The 6,608-nt window shown below is 38.2% G+C and overlaps 1 pseudogene; it reads right to left on the reverse strand.

Annotated features, from left to right (window-relative positions):
• Positions 1 to 946, reverse strand: LOC113920118 (annotated as a pseudogene).
• Between the last annotated feature and the right edge of the window lie 5,662 nt (positions 947 to 6,608).

Raw genomic sequence — 6,608 nt, forward strand, 5'->3', positions numbered from 1 at the left:
TTTTTTTCCAAAAGCACTGTTTTTATTTATACAGAGTCCTAACCACTTCAGCGGCAGGGCAGTAGTGGGAGAGGTTCCTTTTTCAATCCAGGGGCCTCCATAATGTTGGTCTGTTGCTACCAAACACACAGGCAAGTGGCGTCATGGATTTGGTAAACTAACTACAATGTTTAGCCTCTCTCTGCTAGAGCGACAAGGTGAGCATCAGTCTCTGCTTCTGAAAGAATCCTGAATTTAGGGTTTTCAACTGTAACTACTCCAACTTCTATTTCTGAAGGTTGGAAATCAACTGATAGAACAGTAGTTAGGCATGTAATTGCAGTTTCCACTGTCTGTTCAAATGTCCAATCAAATTTCTTCTTCACTTTTTTTTCAAGGAAGCTGGTTGACTCCGTCTGTTTAACTCCTGCTGCAGTGGCTTTAAACCCACAGTAGTAACCTGCAGGATCACACTTGTACACCTGAGGGCCTTGTTCTTCATCTATACCAATTAAAATCATACAACAACCAAGAGGCCTCATTTCAGCATTCTGTGTTGTAGACCTGAGAAATATCAGCAATTCTTTTGCACAGCATGTCCACAGGAATCTCATAGCCATACTTGTATTTCCAATTAGCTGCCTCATAGGGTGCCCTCTGTACCTGGGATCTGCTGTCAGCTGTCATTCCTGTCATCACACAGCCAATGTTTTCAGTTATCTTGAATAAGTGAGTCACTGTGCTGGAATCCAGTAATTTGTCAGGTACTTTCTTCTGTGTGACAATTACTGCACAGTCTTTCCCTCTGACAGCTACCGATGTAAGGCCACCCTGGTTAATAGCCTTAAAAGCATATTCTACTTGGTAGAGCCGGCCCTCGGGTGAAAAAATGGTAATGTGGCGGTCAAAACCAGCGCTGGAACCACGGGACATGTCGGCGCACCCACTACTTCAAGCACTGTCTCTGAGCCCCCAGAGTTTGTTTTTTTTTTTTAAGGGGAGACTTAGGAACAGTACTCTTTCCTTGTTGAATGTCTGGAATTCCATCTTCTACAGTTGGTAGAATCTTCATGTAAACCATCAATTAAAAAAAAAACTTTCCATACTATGTGGATCAAAGATTCAAATATAAAAAATGAAATCATGATAAAGTTAACAATATAATAATATAAAATTTTGGCAATAAGAGCAACAAAAACATACACACATAAGAAGAAAAAAATGGATGAAAGGGGTGAAAGTTTACAAACTTCCAGTTATAAAATAAAGAAGTCTTGGGGATGTCATGGACAGCATGGTGACTATAGTTAATAACACTGTACTGTATACTTGAAAGTTGCTAAGAGAGTAGATCGCAAAAGTCCTCATCACAAGGGAAAAATAATTTTTGTCGCCATGTATGGCAACAGATATTAACTAGACTAGTTGTGGTGATCCCTTTGCAAATGTATACAAATATCAAATCATTATGTTGTAAACTTGAAACTAACGTAATGTTAGAGGTCAATTACACCTCAACAAAAAATAATACTAAAGAGTCTAAGAGATAATAAATAAATAAATAAATAACAAAAAAACAGATAAAAAAGATTTGCAATTCATATCAAGATAAAAATGCCTCTACCAATGTATAAAGAGTTCCTAGCAATCAATAAGAAAAGGACCAACAACCCATTAGAAACAAGAGGGGAAAAAATGAACTGAGAGTTCACAGAAAAAGAAACACATATGGCTCTTAAGCCTAAGAAAAAATGCTCAATTTAACTCATAATTTGAGAAATGCAAGCTACAACTGTTCTAAGTTGTTTTGCCCTCTCCAACAGATTGGCAAAAATCTACAGATTTGATAACACGCTCTGCATTCAAGACCTTGGGAAAGGAAGCCTTTGCATTATGGCTAGAACAGTAACTTGGTATAATCACTATGAAGGGCAATTTGGCAGATTTACTGTGGACTAATGAAGCATAAAATTCGGGACTCCTCACTTGTACAGACCCCCTTTTGAGGCCCTGAGAAAAGTCCCACCAATTTTTCAAAATGTTATTTTTGAGAACTTTTCAAACTAAGATATTTTAATCACAATCGATTAAGCCCACTCTTCCCTTTCCACTCAGACTTCCTCTCCATCATGCTTTCCTTTGTGAAGTGTAGCATTGCAATGGCATCAGGAACTCCTGAAATCAGGTAAAGAGAAGCAGACTTGGAGATACATTCAGCTTGGATGTCGTAGGATATATTTATGTGGTATGCAGTCACTTCCATGAGAGCCAGCTTATTGCTAGGCGTCCTGGGATTGGCTTGGTTTCCACAAATACTCCTACCACTCACTCTGCCAACCACCTGCTAGTCTGACTACGAGCTACAGGGCCAGAGATCATACTGAAATATGAATATGTTTTATGGCGCCTGATATTAGAATTATGTAGGTAGTGGAAAGGAAATGAGGCTTGAAATAAATGGAGCCAGAAACTAATCTGTGGGCAATTACTTTAATCATTAGATATGTAAAATTATAAGCAGAACTCTTTTTGCTTACTTTTTACAGATATTTGATTAAAATGGATATTTTTGCCTGCTAGGATATACTTGATAATGTAGCAATTATAAATGCACCATATATTTATAATCTTTTTTTAAACGGGAATCATGTGAGATAGAATTTATCAGAATTTCTGAGTTGTAGGACACAAACCTGTAACAGCACTACACATTGTAAGCATGTTCGTGTGAAATTGGATGCTTTATGCGTCCCAACCGTCAAAAATTTTAAAAAAGGAATTTCAACCAACCATGCTAAAGATTGAATTATCTTTCTGCTTTCTGTCTTTAAAATGATATTACAGGGGTGCGTAGGTGGTTCAGTCGTTAAGTGTCTGCCTTTGGCTCAGGTCATGATCCCGGGGTCCTGGGATCGAGCCCCTCATCCGGCTCCCTGCTTAGCGGGAAGCCTGCTTCTCCCTCTCCCACTCCCCCTGCTTGTGTTCCTTGTCTCGCTGTGTATCTCTCTCTGTCAAATAAATAAATAAAATCTTAAAAAAAAATTAAAAAATTAAAATAAAATGATATTTCAAAATTCTGGCCATAGAAGAGGTAATTAGTGTATATAGCCAAAAAAAAGGGGTGGGGGGAGAGTGAGAAAAGCATTATAGAGATATGTCGGGTAGTTCATTAGTAAAGATATTATCTTATTTTTCAAGAATCTGTGATATTCATGGCATTTTTCAGCTTTTTAACATTTTATTTATTTATTTATTTTTTAAAGATTTTATTTATTTATTTGAGAGAGAGAGAATGAGAGATAGCACGAGAGGGAAGAGGGTCAGAGGGAGAAGCAGCCGACTCCCCACTGAGCAGGGAGCCTGATGTGAGACTCGATCCCAGGACTCCAGGATCATGACCTGAGCCGAAGGCAGTCGCTTAACCAACTGAGCCACCCAGGCACCCCTCAGCTTTTTACCATTTAAAAAGCTATTGTGATTTCCTTTCATATTCTACATAAATATTCATTTCCTTTCATATTCAAAAAATATTCATTTTGTATCTACTTTGAATTAGATAATTTTGTATCTTTTTTCTTAGTGAAGGCCCACAAAATTATAATCTTCAGGCTCCACACAACCAGAATCCATCTTTGTAATTACCCAAGCCCTAGAAAACCTTACATGTGGGAATTTGTCTTACAGTTGTTCTTCACATGTGTGAAATGATGTGTGTATGATTATTCAGAGCCAGATTGTTTGTAATAAAAAAAAGGTTGAACTCAAGTAGGTTGAACAGATCATGGGGTACAGGCACATAATGTAATACTACACAGCTCTAAAAAATGAGGACACACTGTATTTTGATATGGAAAGGGCTATGTGTGACGTTGTTCAATGAATAAACCGTAGGGTAGGACAATGTGTATAGTATGTTACTTTTTATTTTAAAAATAAGCAGGAAGAATGAGATCATATATTAATATTTGTTTATCTTTCATAAGTATGTTCTGAAAATTAAAAGAAGTGATTGCAGGGAGGGAGCATTGAGTGGAATGGACACAGAAGAGGGAATGAAATTTGCTCACCATTTACCTCTATAAGAGAGATGTATAATAACTATTCAGAAGTTAAAATTTAAAATACTGGATTCCACGTTGGTCATATTCATGGGGGTGGGGGATGGGCAAGGGGCATCCTTTTGACGCCTCTTTGAAACACTAATTTAGTTGCTCATTAGCCATCAGCTTTACATTCATACCTATTCATTTTAGCATTATTTATATATAGTCAGCCTTCAATCAAAAGAATTGTGAAAATAACCTGGCTGAATTTACTGTAAGCATCCAAAAAATTGAAATGAAAATATGTAATTACATGAAAAATTTAAAATTAGCATACTTCGAAAGAAATAAAGGCAAAAAAGGGATTTATTGTCTTTAATATCCCATTCATATAAAGCAAAAGAAGCTCTCAAAACTACCAAATAAATACAAGCAATGGACAGGAATACACTAGTCAGAAAAGGAGGAAAAAAACCATAAAAAGATTAAACTAGGAAGTCATCATTCATTTCACCCTCTGCTACAACCCCATATCCAGTATATTGCAAGGTGGTGTCAATTTTACCTGCTAAGTGTCTTCACCATCGTCACTGTCATCACCCTGGTTGGTTAAGACCAGTACAGTACCCCTTAAGTGGCCTCCCTAATTATATCTCGACTCCACACACAATTAATACCCTTCCCTGACCTCCCATTACTTATAAGGCTAAGATCAAGATCCTTTAAGGATCCTTCTCATTTTAGGGCCTTTAAACACTGATGTACCCTTCCCCCTCACCCTAACCCATCCATTCACTCCCGTGAGCTAGCCAATGTTTGTTCACCCTTCAGATCTCACCTGAAAGCTCACTTTCTCAAGCAGAACTCCCAGGCGAGGCCAGGGGTTCATTACAAATCTGAGAAACACCCATGCGGCTCCTTCCTGGTGCTTAACACAGGTATAATTCCAGTTCACGGTGTGAGAAGTGAGAGTGGGTAGGGACTGCCCCTACCAGTGACTCCACCAGGACACCGGCTGTCCTGTGTGACCTCCTAACCCCAGCACCAAGCGCGTTGTCTGATGGCTGGGATGACATTTAAGCATTTGTTGAACGAATGAATGAACATTACTGATAATAAAAGATAGGGACCTCAGAACAACTAGATACTGATTTAGCCTGTAAAACTGGTAGAAATTAAAAAGGAAAGCGAGTGTCTACTTTTCATTAGCAGATGTTCAACACCCTTCTACTTAAAAAAAAAAAAAAAAACAGTGGCAAAAAACACAATGTAAAATTTACCATCTTAACTATTTTGAAGTGTACAGTTCAGTAGTGTTGAGTATATTCACACTGTTGTGCAACAGATCTCAAAGTTTTTCAGCTTGCAACACTGAAACTCTGTACCCACTAAACAATAACTCATTTCTCTCACCCCCCAGCCCCATCCATTTTACTTTCTGCTTCTATGAATTTAACTACTTTAGATACCTCATGTAAGTGGAATCATACAGTACTTGTCTTTTTGTGACTGACTTATTTCACTTAGTATAACGTCCTCAAGTTTCATCCATGTTGTAGCATACGATAGGAACTCCTTCGTTTTTAAGGCTGAATAATTTTCCATTACATGTGTATGTTATTTTTCCTTTCTCCATTCCTCCATCAGCAGACATTTGGGTTGCTTCTACTTCTTGGTATTGTGAATAATGTTGCTATGAGCACGGTGTGCAAATATCTCTTTGAGACCTTGGTTTCAACTCTTATGCATATATATACCAAGAGAAGGATTGCTGAGTATCTTTTTGGGGGGATGAAATTCACATACCATCAAATTAACCAGCATAAAGCAAACAATTCAGTGGCATTTAGTACATTTACAGTGTTGTACAACCACCACCTCTGTCTAGTTCCAGATCATTTTCATCATTCCAAAAAGAAATCCCATCCCCATTAAGCCATTGCTCCCCATTCCCCCAGCCCTTGGCAACCAACAATCTACTTTCTGTCTCTACGGATTTACCTATTCCAGATATTTCATGTAAATGGAATCATACAATATGTGGTCCTCTGTGTCTGGCTTCTTTCACTTAGAATAATGTTTCCAAGGCTCATCCACATTGTAGCTTGTATCAATACTTCTTTCCTTTTTTATGGACGAACACTACTCCACTATATGAATATGCCCCACATTTTGATTTATGCATTCATCTATTGATGGACACGGGTCTTTTCCACATTTTGGCTATTGTGAATAGTGCTGCCATGATTTCCTATCTTTATGATGGGTGTGTAAACTGGTACTGAATAGACTGACCACCAAGCCTGCCGGGTCCTCATCTAGACATGGTACCTGGTAGGGATACTCCATCATGGCACATTCTCTGGAACTGAATGGTCAGTGCCCTGCCACTGATGGTTAAATATTTTGAAGAATTACAAGCAAATTACCACAAGATCAATGCAGGAAAGTCATGTTCTGTTTCCTCTAACCCCACAAAGGATTGTGACAGAAATGGGCACTTAGCCAAGAATAGCCAAAGATAATCTGTCCAAGCAACCAATGATGAAGCTTGAAGTAAAAATTCAGTCTAAATAGGCATAATGA

This window comes from Zalophus californianus, chromosome 3 (genome assembly GCF_009762305.2).
Source record: "Zalophus californianus isolate mZalCal1 chromosome 3, mZalCal1.pri.v2, whole genome shotgun sequence".
In the NCBI taxonomy this organism is placed as follows: Eukaryota; Metazoa; Chordata; class Mammalia; order Carnivora; family Otariidae; genus Zalophus; species Zalophus californianus.